The sequence below is a fragment of the Bombina bombina genome, chromosome 4, assembly GCF_027579735.1.
Source record: "Bombina bombina isolate aBomBom1 chromosome 4, aBomBom1.pri, whole genome shotgun sequence".
Taxonomy (NCBI): Eukaryota; Metazoa; Chordata; class Amphibia; order Anura; family Bombinatoridae; genus Bombina; species Bombina bombina.
Genome location: NC_069502.1, coordinates 1,221,149,611 through 1,221,170,780, shown reverse-complemented (window position 1 = coordinate 1,221,170,780; position 21,170 = coordinate 1,221,149,611). Strand labels below are relative to the sequence as shown.

At 31.9% G+C, this 21,170-nt stretch overlaps 1 protein-coding gene across 1 annotated transcript in view; it reads right to left on the bottom strand.

The window, feature by feature from the left end:
- The window catches only part of LOC128658209 (uncharacterized), a 140,163-nt gene that overhangs the window by 86,940 nt on the left and 32,053 nt on the right, over positions 1–21,170 (bottom strand). The window lies entirely within an intron of this gene.

Here is a 21,170-nt window from a genome sequence, read left to right as displayed (position 1 = left end):
CACATAGTAACACTTAAATATATATGTATATACACATAGTAACACATAAATATATATGTATATACATCTAGTAACACATAAATATATATGTATATACACATAGTAACACATAAATATATATGTATATACACATAGTAACACATAAATATATATGTATATACACATAATAACACATAAATATATATGTATATAAGCATATTAACATCTAAATATATATGTATATAAGCATATTAACATCTAAATATATATGTATATACACATATTAACACATAAATATATATGTATATAAGCATATTAACACATAAATATATATGTATATACACATATTAACATCTAAATATATATGTATATAAGCATATTAACATATAAATATATATCGTATGTATATACACATAGTAACACATAAATATATATGTATATAAGCATATTAACATCTAAATATATATGTATATAAGCATATTAACATCTAAATATATATGTATATAAGCATATTAACATCTAAATATACATGTATATAAGCATATTAACACTTAAATATATGTATATAAGCATATTAACATCTAAATATATATGTATATAAGCATATTAACACTTCAATATATATATATATGTATATAAGCATATTAACATCTAAATATATATGTATATAAGCATATTAACACTTAAATATATATGTATATACACATAAATATATATGTATATATGCATATTAACACTTAAATATATATGTATATAAACATAGTAACACATAAATATATATGTATATACACATAATAACACATAAAGATATATATGTATATAAGCATATTAACACATACATATATATGTATATAAGCATAGTAACACTTAAATATATATGTATATACATACAATAACACTTAAATATATATGTATATACACATAATAACACTTAAATATATATGTATATACACATAGTAACACATAAATATATATGTATATACACATAATAACACATAAATATATATGTATATAAACATAACACATAAATATATATGTATATACACATAACACATAAATATATATGTATATACACATAGTAACACATAAATATATATGTATATACACATAATAACACATAAATATATATGTATATACACACAATAACACTTAAATATATATCTATATACACATAATAACACATAAATATATATGTATATACACATAACACATAAATATATATGTATATACACATAGTAACACATAAATATATATATATACACATACTAACACATAAATATATATGTATATACACATAGTAACACATAAATATATATGTATATACACATAACACATAAATATATATGTATATACACATACAAACACATAAATATATATGTATATACACATACTAACACATAAATATATAAGTATATACACATAGTAACACATAAATATATATATATACACATACTAACACATAAATATATATGTATATACACATAGTAACACATAAATATATATGTATATACACATAACACATAAATATATATGTATATACACATACAAACACATAAATATATATGTATATACACATACTAACACATAAATATATAAGTATATACACATAGTAACACATAAATATATATGTATATACACATAGTAACACATAAATATATATGTATATACACATACTAACACATAAATATATATGTATATACACATAGTAACACATAAATATATATGTATATACACATAGTAACACATAAATATATATGTATATACACATAATAACACATAAATATATATGTATATACACATAGTAACACATAAATATATATGTATATACACATAGTAACACATAACTATATATGTATATACACATAACACATAAATATATATGTATATACACATACTTACACATAAATATATATGTATATACACATAGTAACACATAAATATATATGTATATACACATAGTAACACATAAATATATATGTATATACACATACTAACACATAAATATATCTGTATATACACATAATAACACATAAATATATATGTATATAAGAATAGTAGCACATAAATATATATGTATATACACATGCTAACACATAAATATATCTGTATATACACATAGTAACACATAAATATATATGTATATAATCATAGTAACACATAAATATATATGTATATACACATAGTAACACATAAATATATATGTATATACACATAGTAACAAATATATATGTATATACACATAGTAACACATAAATATATATGTATATACACATAGTAACACATAAATATATATGTATATACACATAGTAACAAATATATATGTATATACACATAGTAACACATAAATATATATGTATATACACATAGTAACACATAAATATATATGTATATACACATAGTAACACATAAATATATATGTATATACACATAATAACACATAAATATATATGTATATACATATAATAACACATAAATATATATGTATATACACATAGTAACACATAAATATATCTGTATATACACATAGTAACACATAAATATATATGTATATACACATATTAACAAATAAATATATATGTATATACATATAATAACACATAAATATATATGTATATACACATAGTAACACATAAATATATCTGTATATACACATAGTAACACATAAATATATATGTATATACATATAGTAACACATAAATATATATGTATATACACATAGTAACACATAAATATATATGTATATACACATACAAACACATAAATATATATGTATATACACATAGTAACACATAAATATATATGTATATACACATACTAACACATAAATATATATGTATATACACATACAAACACATAAATATATATGTATATACACATACTAACACATAAATATATATGTATATACACATACTAACACATAAATATATATGTATATACACATACAAACACATAAATATATATGTATATACACATAGTAACACATAAATATATATGTATATACACATACTAACACATAAATATATATGTATATACACATACAAACACATAAATATATATGTATATACACATAGTAACACATAAATATATATGTATATAAGCATACTAACACATAAATATATATGTATATACACATAGTAACACATAAATATATATGTATATAAGCATACCGGGAACACAAATTTCCCATAGACCACAATGTTAATTTTTAAAAGGGCCTTTTGCGGGGCATTGCTCCAAAGAAATCAGCTCTTTTACCTGTAAAAAAAAAAATACAAACAACCCCCCAACAGTAAAACCCACAACCTACACAACCAACCTCCCAAATAAAATCCTAACTAAAAAAACCTAAGATCCCCATTTCCCTGAAAAGGGCATTTGTATTAGATTAGGTGTAATTAGTTTAAATATCTGATAATTTCTTTTTTTTTTGGTGTAATTTAGTGTTTGTTTGTTTTTGTAATTTAGGTAATTGTATTTATTTATTTATTTAATTGTAGTGTAGTGTTAGGTGTTAGTGTAAGGCAGGTTAGGTTTTATTTTACAGGTAAATTTATATTTATTTTAACTAGGTAGTTAGTAAATAGTTAATAACTATTTAGTAACTATTCTACCTAGTTAAAATAAATACATAGTTGCCTGTAAAATAAAAATAAAACCTAAGCTAGATACAATATAACTATTAATTATATTGTAGCTAGCTTAGGGTTTATTTTATAGGTAAGTATTTTGTTTTAAATAGGAATTATTTAGGTAATGATAGTAGGTTTTATTTAGATTTAATTTAATTATATTAAAGTTAGGGGGTGTTAGGGTTAGGGTTAGACTTAGGTTTAGGGGTTAATAAATTTAGAATAGTGGTGGTGACGTTGGGGGCGGCAGATTAGGGGTTAATAAATGCAGGTAGGGGCGGCAGATTAGGGGTTAATAATATTTAACTAGTGTTTGCGAGGCGGGAGTGCGGCGGTTTAGGGGTTAATATGTTCATTATAGTGGCGGCGATGTCCGGAGCGGCAGATTAGGGGTTAGTAAGTATAATGTAGATGTCGGCGATGTCGGGGGTGGCATTTTTAATAAATTATATGACACTTGTATTTTGGGGGCATTTGAGGCACATTTATAAAATTAACCAGAGATCTGTTGTCTGGTTAATTTTATAAGCGCTAATTGCTACAGCAAGCTTATGGCAGCAATAACCAGCCACTTGTAATGGCTGGTTATTTATCGTGCGCCAGCAAACAGGCAAATTTGTGTGATAAACTAGCGCTCCACTTGTAATTTAGCCCTTAATATTGTATTATTGTACTGCTGTTATTTAGCTACTGTACTCTTGTACTCATAATTAGTTACTAATGTACTCTTGTACTGTTATTATTGTACTCTTGTACTCTTAATTAGTTACTAATGTACTCTTTAGTTACTAATGTACTCTTGTACTGTTATTTAGTTATTATTGTACTCTTGTACTCTTATTTAGTTACTAATGTACTCTTGTACTGTTATTTAGTTATTATTGTACTCTTATTTAGTTACTAATTGTACTCTTGTACTGTTATTTAGTTACTAATGTACTCTTGTACTGTTATTTAGTTATTATTGTACTCTTGTACTCTTATTTAGTTACTAATGTACTCTTGTACTGTTATTTAGTTATTATTATACTGTTATTTAGTTAATACTGTATTCTTGTACTCTTATTTAGTTACTATTGTACTCTTGTACTGTTATTTAGTTACTACTGTACTATTGTACTGTTATTTGGTTACTAATTGTACTCTTGTACTGTTATTTAGTTACTATTGTACTCTTGTACTGTAATTTAGTTATTATTGTACTCTTGTACTGTTATTTAGTTACTACTGTACGCTTGTACTGTTATTTATTTATTATTGTACTCTTGTACTGTTATTTAGTTATTATTGTACTCTTGTACTGTTATTTAGTTACTAATTGTACTCCTGTACTCTTATTTAGTTACTATTGTACTCTTGTACTGTTTTTTAGTTACTACTGTACTCTTGTATTGTTATTTAGTTACTATTGTACTCTTGTATTGTTAGTTACTACCGTACTCTTGTACTGTTATTTAGTTATTATTGTACTGTTATTTAGTTACTACTGTACTCTTGTACTGTTATTTAGTTACTACTGTACTCTTGTACTGTTATTTAGTTATTATTGTACTCTTGTACTGTTATTTAGTTACTAATTGTACTCTTGTACTGTTATTTAGTTATTATTGTACTCTTGTACTGTTATTTAGTTACTATTGTACTCTTGTACTGTTATTTAGTTACTATTGTGCTGTTATTTAGTTACTAATGTCTTGTACTGTTCTTTAGTTACTATTGTACTCTTGTACTGTTATTTAGTTACTATTGTACTCTTGTACTGTTATTTAGTTACTATTGTGCTGTTATTTAGTTACTAATGCCTTGTACTGTTATTTAGTTACTATTGTACTCTTGTACTGTTATTTAGTTACTATTGTACTCTTGTACTGTTATTTAGTTACTATTGTGCTGTTATTTAGTTACTAATGTCTTGTACTGTTATTTAGTTACTATTGTACTCTTGTACTCTTATGTAATTACTATTGTACTCTTATGTAGTTACTATTGTACTCTTGTACTGTTATTTAGTTACTCTTGTACTCTTATTTAGTTACTATTGTACTCTTAGTTACTATTGTACTCTTATTTAGTTACTATATTACTCTTGAACTGTAATTTAGTTATTATTGTACTCTTGTGGTCTTATTTAGTTACTAATTGTACTCTTATTTAGTTACTCTTGTACTCTTGTACTCTTCCTTTATTACTATTGTACTTGTGTACTCTTATTTAGTTGCTATTGTACTCTTGTACTATTATTTAGTTACTACTGTACTCTTGTACTTTTCCTTTATTACTATTGTACTCTTGTACCTTTTTTATTTAGTTACAAATGTATTCTTGTACTCTTATTTAGTTACTAATTGTACTCTTATTTAGTTACTAATTGTACTCTTGTACTGTTATTAAGATACTAATTGTACTCTTGTACTGTTATTTAGTTACTACTGTACTCTTGTATTGTTATTATTGTACTCTTGTAATGTTATTTAGTTACTCTTGTACTGTTATTTAATTACTCTTGTACTGTTATTTAGTTACTGCTGTACTCTTGTAATGTTATTTAGTTACTAATTGTACTCTTGTACTTTTCCTTTGTTACTATTGTACTCTTGTACTCTTATTTAGTTACTAATTGTACTCTTATTTAGTTACTAATTGTACTCTTGTACTGTTTAGTTACTCTTGTACTGTTATTTAGTTACTATTCTACTCTTGTACTGTTATTTAGTTACTAATGGTACTCTTGTACTGTTATTTAGTTACTATTGTACTCTTATTTAGTTACTAATTGTACTCTTGTACTGTTATTTAGTTATTATTGTACTCTTGTAGTCTTATTTAGTTACTAATTGTACTCTTGTACTGTTATTTAGTCACTATTGTACTCTTGTACTGTTATTTAGTTACTAATTGTACTCTTGTACTGTTATTTAGTTATTATTGTACTCTTGTAGTCTTATTTAGTTACTAATTGTACTCTTGTACTCTTATTTAGTTATTATTGTACTCGTGTACATATACACATATACACATATATAAACATGTATACATCTCTGATGAAGCGCATGTGAGCATGTGGGAAACGCGAAAAAGGGGTAGTGTACAAGCGCTAAGGTAATCCCCAAGCTGTATCCAAACAGAGATCCTAACCAACCTCCAAAAAATATGCACAAGTAGTAAGAAGTGAATACAGCGCCAACATGAGGCCAAGGGATAAATATACCCACAGAGAGATAAAAGAAGATTATTTAATGAACCATGTTAAAAAGCATCAGTAATAAAAGACTATATATAAAAAATGTAAAAAGCACATATAAATAAAATTACAAATACAGGAATATCTTACAGAAGCGGCTCAAAGGGCCAAAGCTGATAATTACAATAAAAACAGAGGTAATAACAGGTGATTAGTGTGAGTGGTACACCAGAATAAGAGTGTATACTAATAAAACAAAATTAGCCTAAGTACAACTATAACAAGTGCATCAAGCAAAAAACTAATAAACAATAATACAAACAATAGTGTTCAAAATTAGTGTTTCAAAAATAGTGTTAAAAACAAACAAAAAACAAAAAAAAAAAAAAAAAAAAAGACCTTTGAATCATCTGGGCTATTGAAAAACTAGTCTATATAAAGACACAAGCTAGACTTATAAGATAGTGCTGTATCATTTAGAATTCTATAAACCCGCTGTTTTAAAGCTTCTGGGTTATTACACAATTTAGCCTTTATAAAGACCTAAATTTATAGAAGGTCCGGTATCGTATATATCCAATCCAAAGTCTCATTATATAGGCATTGTAGCCCTCCACCCAAATATATAGAAGTTCATCCATTTTTGCTCATTAATTGCGTATCAATTTTTGTCTGCTTAAGGTTACCCTTCACCCTACCACATATTTGTTTACCATCTTCTGTTTGATCTTCTGATCACCATTAAAATCTAAGCTCCACAATACTATATAATTGTGGGTTAGAATGATTTAAAAGGAGGTTTTGTAGATTCAACCTTCTAAGCAATTAGTGTGGACATCTATACAGTTATCCTATGAACATAAGAAGAAGGCTTTTTCCTCTATTTTCCTCTATTGTTCTAGTTCTCAACTATTAAACAGCAAATGTAGACTGTTTCCTACTTATATACCCTTTTATATATATACCCTTAATTACATTCATGAGCATACACTTGTATGTTTCTTTCTCTGACATAGAAATTTATACACTGGACTTGTCCAGCTATCACTAGTTTCCTTATTCAATTACTATGATGGCGTTGTAATCTAATATATTTATGCGACCAGAATCAGGTACATATCCCTTTTATTTCTCGCTAAATATGAGATACCATGTCCTGGTTTTATCTATATCTTTATATACATATAACTAATTTTACATATCAGATAGATGGACAACTAAGTCCAAATTGTTTCTATTGGGACTTTGTATTCTCTATGCTCAATTTTTGGAGCAAACGATATATATATATATATATATATATATAAATACATTCTAGGACTTTTTTAATAACTAAGCAGTTTGCCCTCTGTAAATAATTCATCACAGGTTAATTTCTTCCTCCTCTCACTATGATTCTGATCTTTTTTTAAATAAATTAAAATAACTTTATTTCTTATAAATATGCGAGATCTTACCATCTGAGCATGGCTCAATGACATTGAAGGATCCATAAAAGTATATGCAACTTCTCTTCTCTTTATGAAATGTCAAACATATCTCAAAATATTTTAACAATATCTTAACACATATTATAATATTTAAGATCACTTAATCCATTACCAGTGTATCTTAAACACACTTTGACAATATGTTAACACATATTATAATATTTGAGATCATTCAATCCATCTACTAATGTAATGATGGATATATAAAATATGGCTATAGAAAGAAAATATTATCTGACCCCTTTGGACTTAAGAGAAATAGATAACAAAACCGTTATTTAATTTCCAAAAATACTTGCCGTTATTGTTTTTATTGTTTCCTTTGTCCCACTGACATAAAATATGTGTTAGTTTTTTGTAAATCTCAATGTTTGTGATTACATAGCCTTTATCTATCGTTATAACGTTTGGGGGCCAATAGTGCCTTGACACTTATCCCCTTTATTGACACATTGGTGGGCATTGTTCTGACATCTTTATCCCCAGGGCTCTCTAAGGATTTAATATACTAGATGGGAGGCGTAACTGACAGTCGCATATATTAGCATTGTACAGCATGCTAATGTTGCTAGCGGCTTGTCTATGTAATATCGCCGGACTGGAAGTGACGTCAACGGTTACGTCACTACCGGGTAGCTCCGATATTGGGCTTGAAACTGGTAAGCCAAAACAAAGATACCGGCAATTGAGAAAGAAACAACTGGATAAATCTAAGGCCATATACATGCCTTTTGAATGACCTATATATTTAGATATGTATAAAATTAATCCAGGAATATTTATATACTTCCGGTTTGCCATATGGGGGAATCTTTTAGATGTTACACAGGAAGTGATGCTACACTTTATGGGGGAATCTTTTAGATGTTACACAGGAAGTGGAGGGGAATCTTTTAGATGTTACACAGGAAGTGATACTACACTTTATGGGGGAATCTTTTAGATGTTACACAGGAAGTGGAGGGGAATATTTTAGATTTTACACAGGAAGTGATGCTACACTTTATGGGGGAATCTTTTAGATGTTACACAGGAAGTGGAGGGGAATCTTTTAGATGTTACACAGGAAGTGATGCTACACTTTATGGGGGAATCTTTTAGATGTTACACAGGAAGTGATGCTACACTTTATGGGGGAATCTTTTAGATGTTACACAGGAAGTGATGCTACACTTTATGGGGGAATCTTTTAGATGTTACACAGGAAGTGGAGGGATTTGGCGCCCAAGCAATACAATTAATCAATTAAACTACCATATAGGCTACTTCTAAACTGTATATAAGGCTAGCTGCCATTACCAATATTCTAGTCTTGAGAAAGGCCCTTTTTTGAGGGCAGAAACGCGTTGACATATTGGTAAGCATTACTTTAATCTTTACTTCATTCTCATATTGGATACACTATGTTGTGAATTTCTTTTTTTACAGGGACACTTTTTAGGATACCATAGGAGCAGCTGACAGGTGCTAGGATCCAATCAGCTACTTCAGCAACCACACTCAGGAATTTGGATCTGTTAAAGTAACTAACATTGGAAGGAATCAATTTCCTCACTTTCACCTTGCTTTTCATCACCCATTTTTTCCATTTTTTAGTTTTGATTGACTTATTTTTGTTCTTCACTAACATTTGTTGATCAACTTTTTGAACACTTTTTTGGATTATATTTTATATTTTATTTTTTATGTTATTGCATATTGTGTATTTTATTTAATTATATCTTAACCTCACTGGATTAAGTAGCTAGCATTTTTATATCCATTTGCACTCACTCACTATTTGATTGTATCTATACAATTATTTTGCTACCCCCCTTTTTTGCACTGCAGTGCATTTTTCTATTTTTTGGAACACTATTTTTGTAACACTAATTTTGAACACTATTGTTTGTATTATTGTTTATTAGTTTTTTGCTTGATGCACTTGCTACAGTTGTACTTAGGCTAATTCTGTTTTATTAGTATACACTCTTATTCTGGTGTACCACTCACACTGATCACCTGTTATTACCTCTGTTTTTATTGCAATTATCAGCTTTGGCCCTTTGAGCCGCTTCTGTAAGATATTCCTGTATTTGTAATTTTATTTATATGTGCTTTTTACATTTTTTATATATAGTCTTTTATTACTGATGCTTTTTAACATGGTTCATTAAATAATCTTCTTTTATCTCTCTGTGAGTATATTTATCCCTTGGCCTCTTGTTGGTGCTGTATTCACTTCTTACTACTTGTGCATGTGGGAAACGCGTCAGGTCTAATCCTTGCACACTGTGACTGTGTCTCTCACTGATTTCTCTAATAAACCAACATTGGCAAGAGTCTTGGAGTTCCTCGTTTTCTTTCCCATATTCTACATATATGTAGACATACAGTGTATATATAGATATTATATACACGTATTTAGACGTGTGTGTGTATATACATACATACCAGTGTAATACCTTATTTTAATATGTTTTACATGTGTTTTGTGAAACTTTTTAACCCTTACATTGTACTTCAGGTCTCAGGTCACACTAATTCTAGCAATATTGGTTTTTTTGCTTGAGCACAACTCATAACTTTTAACTTGTAATATCAGCGTTATTTATCATGATATCTCTTGAAAGTAATGGTTGTGCTACTGGTGTCAGCTGTGCTAAACCTTTTCTTTTAAATCTGATCTACCAATGATTTGTAATGTTAATTTGTGCGCTCATTTTAGCAGGGGCAAGCGGTAGTGTTTATCGCTAGCATTAGCGCCCCACTGGATCTTTGTGTTTCTATGTGGGAGCATCTTATTTAAATGACAGCCCACGCAATTAAAGGGCCATACCAGTTGAAAAATGACTGCTCTAATTAGCTATAGGATGTATTTTAAGACCTGTGACCATGCCTTTTTCTGTGTTTAGCCATCACAAAAGGGTTAAACACAGAGTAGAAGTACCAAGCGTAAACTGCAGCTGATCCAATCAGTAGCCCTGTAACAGTAGCTATGTAACTAGAGCTGCTGAATGTTTAAGCTGCAGTTTCCGCTCAGGGCCCACGAGGGTTAGACCTGGTGTAGTGCCGGGTTGCTGGTCTTAAAATGAAATGCTCTACTGAATTAGGGGAGGTTCTAGACTATAATATCAGGGCAAACAGCTGAGCAGAAAACTAAATATGAGCAGTGCAGGAGGGACAGGTCTGTAAATCACCTTGGGCTAACTACTCCTATCTATATATGTAATCCTCACTCAGCTAATCATCTCTTGTACAATACAATTAGTGCCACTGGTGGGTTGGTGTGCAGAATCACCACTGCCCTTTGCCCTGTGTATCCCACTGCTGTATAATGCCTTCTCTAATCTGCCAATACATGTGACGCATGTGACGTTACAAAGACCCCATTGTGAGTCTCCTATAGTCCCAGCACACAAGTATAGCTAATGAGCACACAACAGGGCTGTAGTATTTCAGCTGTGGGGTCTCTGCAGATCATCCCTTGTCTCCAGACAGTCTGAGTGAGGTCAGTTCTGCTGTTGTGACCTTCTCCAAAAGCCACAGACAAGAGATGTTCTGTTCACAGCTATAGGGTCAGTGATCAGCTGCCTCAGGGGTCTGCAGGGAGAGGATGAGCAACTCACATACAATGAAGAATGAGGGTGTGGGAGGGGACAAATGCCCTGTGCTTTGTCACCCTTACATAAGCCTGTACAGTGACACAGGGGCCTCTGGGTAGGTCACGGTGTAATCTGAGACCGCATAGGAGGCTAAAAAGCCAAGAATCTCATTATTTGGAGGAATAAAAGCAATTGCTGAAGTTACAGAAAGATATAAAAATTAAAGGGACAGTAAAGTTAAACATTAGTGATTCAGATAGAATGTGCATTTCTAAACAACTTTCCAATGTACTTCTATTATCAATTGTGTTTAGTTCTCTTGGCATCCTTTGTTAAAGAGTAATCCTATGTGAGCTCAAGAGTGTGCATGTGTCCTTAGCCATCTGGAAGCAGAGTTTGCAACAGTGTTTATAGCAATGTTACACAAAGTTGCAAATTCTGCTGCCGTAGAATGTCTGTAGCATTCTATAGCATAGTGTTTGTATCTATGTGTAACATTTCTATAAACATTGTTACAAACACTGCTGCAGTAGAGTGTCTGTAAAATTCTATAGCATAGTGTTTGTAACTATGTATAACATTTCTATAAACATTGTTACTAACACTGCTGCAGTAGAGTGTCTGTAGCATTCTATAGCATAGTGTTTGTATCTATGTGTAACATTTCTATAAACATTGTTACAAACACTGCTGCAGTAGAGTGTCTGTAAAATTCTATAGCATAGTGTTTGTAACTATGTATAACATTTCTATAAACATTGTTACAAACACTGCTGCAGTAGGGTGTCTGTAGCATTCTATAGCATAGTGTTTGTATCTATGTGTAACATTTCTATAAACATTGTTACAAACACTGCTGCAGTAGAGTGTCTGTAGCATTCTATAGCATAGTGTTTGTAACTATGTATAACATTTCTATAAACATTGTTACTAACACTGCTGCAGTAGAGTGTCTGTAGCATTCTATAGCATAGTATTTGTATCTATGTGTAACATTTCTATAAACATTGTTACAAACACTGCTGCAGTAGAGTGTCTGTAAAATTCTATAGCATAGTGTTTGTAACTATGTATAACATTTCTATAAACATTGTTACAAACACTGCTGCAGTAGGGTGTCTGTAGCATTCTATAGCATAGTGTTTGTATCTATGTGTAACATTTCTATAAACATTGTTACAAACACTGCTGCAGTAGAGTGTCTGTAGCATTCTATAGCATAGTGTTTGTAACTATGTATAACATTTCTATAAACATTGTTACAAACAGTGAAACACTGCTGCAGTAGAGTGTCTGTAGCATTATACAGCATAGTGTTTGTATCTATGTATAACATTTCTATAAACATTGTTACAAACACTGCTGCAGTAGAGTGTCTGTAGCATTCTGTAGCATTCTATAACTATGTATAACATTTCTATAAACATTGTAACAAACACTGCTGCAGTAGGGTGTCTTTAGCATTCTATAGCATAGTGTTTGTAACTATGTATAACATTTCTATAAACATTGTTATAAACACTGCTGCAGTAGGGTGTCTGTAGCATTCTATAGCTTAGTGTTAGTAACTATGTATAACATTTCTATAAACATTGTTACAAACACTGCTGCAGTAGAGTGCCTGTAGCATTCTATAGCTTAGTGTTTGTAACTATGTATAACATTTCTATAAACATTGTTACAAACACTGCTGCAGTAGAGTGTCCGTAGCATTCTATAGCATAGTGTTTGTATCTATGTATAACATTTCTATAAACATTGTTACAAACACTGCTGCAGTAGAGTGTCTGTAGCATTCTGTAGCATTCTATAACTATGTATAACATTTCTATAAACATTGTAACAAACACTGCTGCAGTAGAGTGTCCGTAGCATTCTATAGCATAGTGTTTGTAACTATGTATAACATTTCTATAAGCATTGTTAGAAACACTGCTGCAGTAGAGTGTCTGTAGCATTCTATAGCATAGTTTTTGTAACTATGTATAACATTTCTATAAACATTGTTACAAACACATTACATTTCTATAAACATTGTTACAAACACTGCTGCAGTAGTCTGTAGCATTCTATAGCATAGTGTTTGTACCTATGTATAACATTTCTATAAACATTGTTATAAACACTGCTGCAGTAGAGTGTCTGTAGCATTCTATAGCTTAGTGTTAGTAACTATGTATAACATTTCTATAAACATTGATACAAACACTGCTGCAGTAGTGTCTGTAGCATTCTATAGCAGTAGTGTTTGTACCTATGTATAACATTTCTATAAACATTGTTATAAACACTGCTGCAGTAGGGTGTCTGTAGCATTCTATAGCTTAGCGTTAGTAACTATGTATAACATTTCTATAAACATTGTTACAAACACTGCTGCAGTAGAGTGCCTGTAGCATTCTATAGCTTAGTGTTTGTAACTATGTATAACATTTCTATAAACATTGTTACAAACACTGCTGCCGTAGAGTGTCTATAGAAATGTTATACATAGTTACAAACACTATGCTATAGAATGCTACAGACACTCTATGGCAGCAGTGTTTGTAACAATGTTTATAGATATGTTATACATAGTTACAAACACTATGCTATAGAATGCTACAAACATTGTTACAAACACTGCTGCAGTAGAGTGTCTGTAGAATTCTATAGCATAGTGTTTGTAACTATGTATAACATTTCTATAAACATTGTTACAAACACATTACATTTCTATAAACATTGTTACAAACACTGCTGCCGTAGAGTGTCTGTAGCATTCTATAGCATAGTGTTTGTAACTATGTATAGCTTTTTTTATAAACATTGTTACAAACACTGCTGCAGTAGAGTGTCTGTAGCATTCTATAGCATAGTGTTTGTAACTATGTACTGCAGCAGTGTTTGTAACAATGTTTATAGAAATTTTATACATAGTTACAAACACTATGCTATAGAATGCTACAGACACTCTACAACAGCAGCAGTGTTTGTAACAATGTTTATAGAAATGTTATAGAGTGTCTGTAGCATTCTATAGCATAGTGTTTGTAACTATGTATAACATTTCTATAAACATTGTTACAAAGACTGCTGCAGTAGAGTGTCTGTAGCATTCTATAGCATAGTGTTTGTAACTATGTATAACATTTCTATAAACATTGTTACAAACACTGCTGCCGTAGAGTGTCTATAGAAATGTTATACATAGTTACAAACACTATGCTATAGAATGCTACAGACACTCTACGGCAACAGTGTTTGTAACAATGTTTAAAGAAATGTTATACATAGTTACAAACACTATGCTATAGAATGCTACAAACATTGTTACAAACACTGCTGCAGTAGAGTGTCTGTAGAATTCTATAGCATAGTGTTTGTAACTATGTATAATATTTCTATAAACATTGTTACAAACACTGCTGCAGTAGAGTGTCTGTAGAATTCTATAGCATAGTGTTTGTAACTATGTATAACATTTCTATAAACATTGTTACAAACACTGCTGCCGTAGAGTGTCTGTAGCATTCTATAGCATAGTGTTTGTAACCAGGGCCACCACTAGAAATTTTGGGGCCCCTGACTTAACCATTGTTCAGCCCCCCCCCTTTGACATGTGCAATTTTTGACCAAGTGACTAAAACGTATATGCACTTTATTCTTAAGTGTCTATTTAAACTTGGAAATGTTGTAAACGTAGTAACATACAAACACACAGACACACTCATACACTGAAACACACAGACACACTCACACATAAGGATTCACATATAGACACTCTAGCAGACACGCAAAGAAACACACTCAGACACAGACACCCAAACAGACACTCAGCACTTGTTTACATTGACCTGACAAGTAATGAGGTAGACTACAGTTTTGTAAAAAAAAAAGGAGATTTAGAAAACAAAATATGGAGTTCTGATTATCTTTTTGTAAAGGAAGATGCCAACAAAATGACAACAGCATGCAGTGGCTGAAAGGACCCTTCCTGAACTGCCTAAACAATAATTTAAAGGTTAAGTGGTGGATTGGTGACTTCCGTAAAGGTCTCATTAGTCTCAAAGTCTATAGAAAGATGTGAATAATCAGTAGTAAGGTCAAAATGTCCTAAAAAGGAACAGACAACTGCAGAAATTAAGAGATCACTTTTTAAAGAATCATATTTGTAAATGTGTAAACAAAAATAATTCAGTGAATTGAAAATTGTACATTAATAATCTGGTGGCTAGATGAAGAAAAGTACTTTTAAAAGGTTGGCATATGTTTGTTTGTTTTTCCGCCATTTCCCCAACCAAGAGCACCACTTCAAATATGGATTTTGAAAATGCTGTACTCTATATGGTCTTGGTGAAACCATAAGCTGTGGTACTTATACCATTAGATCTGGCTAAATGCAGGATTTACGCTTGTTGGTATGTATTTCAAAATTAAGTCAGCTGTAGTGTAAACTAATAACCTGTCTCATTGCAAACACTGAGCAATCTTAGTCTGAGAGTATAACATTTTATGCAGATGTAAAAATCTTAGATAAAATGCCTCCTTGCATCTGGAAAGCCCTTGCATAAAGGGGCAGTAAACTGGAATGTATTATATATATATATATATATATATATATATATATATATGTATATATATATATATATAAATAAATGCATATCTGCCAAAAGGGCACCTACATTTGTTTATTGAGGAGGAAACATTTCTGCATGGTTTTAAACATAGAATTTCTACTGCATAGTCAAATAATCATAAATACACTGCTACAAAAAAAATATATTTTTATGGACCCCTGGCCCCACCATACAACTACTACCACACTGAAGTTACAATCAAAAATTGCACAAATAAATAAAAAAACACTTGCTAAATAAGTCCTACCTCCTCTGCAAATGAAAGTGATCTGCTGTCTGACTCAGGCACACACTGTACAAAGTGCCAAGTCTGTCTCACCCTGTGCATAGTGGTTTAGTACACACTCAGAAATCCTCTCAAATGCTAATACTTTACTCCTTGTAATGACATTTCCCATGCTCAATTAGCACTCTGCTGTAGTACCCACTGGTGGCTGCCAAAATTTAATTTTTTTTTTTTTTTTTTACTTCTTGCCTCATGGGGCCCCCATGGCCCATTGGGCCCCTGACAGGAGTCACCCATGTCACCCCCTGATGGCGGCCCTGTATTGTAACTATGTATAACATTTCTATCAACATTGCTACAAACACTGCAGCAGTAGAGTGTCTGTAGCATTCTATAGCATAGTGTTTGTAACTATGTATAACATTTCTATAAACATTGTTACAAACACTGCTGCAGTAGAGTGTCTATAGAAATGTTATACATAGTTACAAACACTATTCTATAGAATGCTACAGACACTCTACTGCAGCAGTGTTTGTAACAATGTTTATAGAAATGTTATACATAGTTACAAACACTATTCTATAGAATGCTACAGACACTCTACTGCAGCAGTGTTTGTAACAATGTTTATAGAAATGTTATACATAGTTACAAACACTATTCTATAGAATGCTACAAACATTGTTACAAACACTGCTGCAGTAGAGTGTCTGTAGCATTCTATAGCATAGTGTTTGTAATTATGTATAACATTTCTATAAACATTGTTACAAACACTGCTGCAGTAGAGTGTCTGTAGCATTCTATAGCATAGTGTTTGTATCTATGTATAATATTTCTATAAACATTGTTACAAACACTGCTGCAGTAGAGTGTCCATAGCATTCTATAGCATAGTGTTTGTATCTATGTATAACATTTCTATAAACATTGTTACAAACACTGCTGCAGTAGAGTGTATGTAGCATTCTATAGCATAGTGTTTGTATCTATGTATAATATTTCTATAAACATTGTTACAAACACTGTTGCAGTAGAGTGTCCGTAGCATTCTATAGCATAGTGTTTGTATCTATGTATAAAATTTTCTATAAACATTGTTACAAACACTGCTGCAGTAGAGTGTCTGTAGCATTCTATAGCATAGTGTTTGTATCTATGTATAACATTTCTATAAACATTGTTACAAACACTGCTGCAGTAGAGTGTATGTAGCATTCTATAGCATAGTGTTTGTATCTATGTATAACATTTCTATAAACATTGTTACAAACACTGCTGCAGTAGAGTGTCTGTAGCATTCTATAGCATAGTGTTTGTATCTATGTATAATATTTATATAAACATTGTTACAAACACTGCTGCAGTAGTGTCTGTAGCATTCTATAGCATTGTGTTTTGTTTGTATCTATGTATAATAATTCTATAAACATTGTTACTAACACTGCTGCTAGGTGGCTAAGGATACGTGCACACTCCTGAGCTCACCTAGGATTATTGTTTAATAGATGATACAAAGAGAACTAAGAAAAATGTATAATAGATTTTAAATTGTAAAGTTGTTTAAAATGGTATGCTCTATCCAATCCTTTTAAGTTTAAAACTGACTTTACTGTCCCTTTAAAACATTTCTAGCATGCATTATCTAAACATGAATGTTAACATTATACAAATATTTATTGCATTAAAAAAACTTGCTATAAATCTTTTTAGATTTTCAGACTAACAGGAAGTGCATGTTTGTGCACTACTGGTCTGGTGAAGCAGCTCATTGGTTGATGCAGAAAGCTCTTTTGCTGAGCTGTGTGGGAAATCCACAGTCAGTGTCTGTTCTAGGGTGAGAGACACACTAATGGATAGATTTACGGCTAGATTTAGAGTTTAGCGTTAGCCGTCAAAACCAGTGTTAGAGGCTCCTAACGCTGGTTTTGGGTTACCGCTGGTATTTAGAGTCAGTCAGGAAAGGGTCTAATGCTCACTTTGCAGCCGCGACTTTTCAATACCGCAGATCCCCCTACGCCATTTGCGTATCCTATCTTTTCAATGGGATCTTTCTAACGCCGGTATTTAGAGTCGTGGCTGAAGTGAGCGTTAGAAATCTAACGACAAGACTCCAGCCGCAGAAAAAAGTCAGGAATTAAGAGCTTTCTGGGCTAACGCCAGTTCATAAAGCTCTTAACTACTGTGCTCTAAAGTACACTAACACCCATAAACTACCTATGTACCCCTAAACCGAGGTCCCCCCACATCGCCGCCACACCGCCGCAACCTACGTTATCACTATGAACCTCTAATCTGCTGCCCCCAACGTCGCCTCCATTATTAACCCCTAATCTGCTGACCGGACCTCACCGCTACTATAATAAATGTATTAACCCCTAATCCGCCTCACTCCTGCCTCAATAACCCTATAATAAATAGTATTAACCCCTAATCTGCCCTCCCTAACATCGCTGACACCTCACTTTAAGTATTAACCCCTAATCGGCCGACCGGACCTCACCGCTATTCTAATAAATGTATTAACCCCTAAAGCTAAGTCTAACCTTAACCCTAACACCCCCTAAGTTAAATATAATTTAAATCTAACGAAATAAATTAACTCTTATTAAATAAATTATTCCTATTTAAAGCTAAATACTTGCCTGTAAAATAAACCCTAATATAGCTACAATATAAATTATAATTATATTGTAGCTATTTTAGGATTTATATTTATTTTACAGGCAACTTTGTATTTATTTTAACCAGGTACAATAGCTATTAAATAGTTAATAACTATTTAATAGCTACCTAGTTAAAATAATTACAAAATCACCTGTAAATAAATCCTAACCTAAGTTACAATTAAACCTAACACTACACTATCAATAAATTAATTAACCTCTTAAGGACATATGACGGAATTTTTCCGTCATAAAACAATTGAGCAAACTGAAAGCTGTGTCCTTAAAGGGTTAAATACAATACCTACAAATAAATAAATACAATTAAATAAACTACATAAAGTACAAAAATATAAAAAGCTAAGTTAAAAAAATAAAAAAATAAGTTACAAACATTTTAAAAATATTACAACAATTTTAAGCTAATTACACCAAATTTAAGCCCCCTAATAAAATAACAAACCCCCCCCCCAATATAGAAAAATGCCCTACCCTATTCTAAATTAAAAAAGTTCAAAGCTCTTTTACCTTACCAGCCCTTAAAAGGGCCTTTTGTGGGGCATGCCCCAAAGAAAACTGCTCTTTTGCCTGTAAAAGAAAAATACAACCCCCCCAACATTAAAACCCACCACCCACATACCCCTAATCTAACCCAAACCCCCCTTAAATAAACCTAACACTACCCCCCTGAAGATCATCCTACCTTGAGTCGTCTTCACTCAGCCGAGCCACCGATGGAACCGAAGAGGAGATCTGGAGCGGCAGAAGTGATCCTCCAAGGGGCGCTGAAGAAGTCTTCCATCCGATGAAGTGATCTTCTTCAGGATCCATCTTCATTCCGCCGACGCGGAACATCCTTCTTCCCCGACGGACTACCGGCGAATGAAGGCTCCTTTAAGGGACGTCATCCAAGATGGTGTCCCTCGAATTCCGATTGGCTGATAGGATTCTATCAGCCAATCGGAATTAAGGTAGGAAAATTCTGATTGGCTGATGGAATCAGCCAATCAGATTCAAGTTCAATCCGATTGGCTGATCCAATCAGCCATTCAGATTGAGCTCGCCAATAGAATGCAAGCTCAATGTGATTGGATCAGCCAATCGGATTGAACTTGAATCTGATTGGCTGATTCCATCAGCCAATCAGAATTTTCTTACCTTAATTCCGATTGGCTGATAGAATCCTATCAGCCAATCGGAATTTGAGCGACGCCATCTTGGATGACGTCCTTTAAAGGAGCCTTCATTCGTCGGTAGTCCGTCGGGGAAGAAGGATGTTCCGCGTCGGCGGAATGAAGATGGACCTTGAAGAAGAAGATTGAAGACCCCGCTTGGAAGATGACATTGCCGGGATGGAAGACTTCTTCAGCGCCGCCTGGAGGATCACTTCATCGGATGGAAGACTTCTTCAGCGCCCCTTGGAGGGTCACTTCTGCCGCTCCGGATCTCCTCTTCGGTTCCATCGGTGGCTCGGCTGAGTGAAGACGACTCAAGGTAGGATGATCTTCAGGGGGGTAGTGTTAGGTTTATTTGGGGGGGTTGGGTTAGATTAGGGGTATGTGGGTGGTGGGTTTTAATGTTGGGGGGGGGTTGTATTTTTCTTTTACAGGCAAAAGAGCAGTTTTCTTTGGGGCATGCCCCACAAAAGGCCCTTTTAAGGTCTGGTAAGGTAAAAGAGCTTTGAACTTTTTTAATTTAGAATAGGGTAGGGCATTTTTTTATTTCGTGGGGCTTTGTTATTTTATTAGGGGGCTTAAATTAGGTGTAATTAGCTTAAAATTGTTGTAATATTT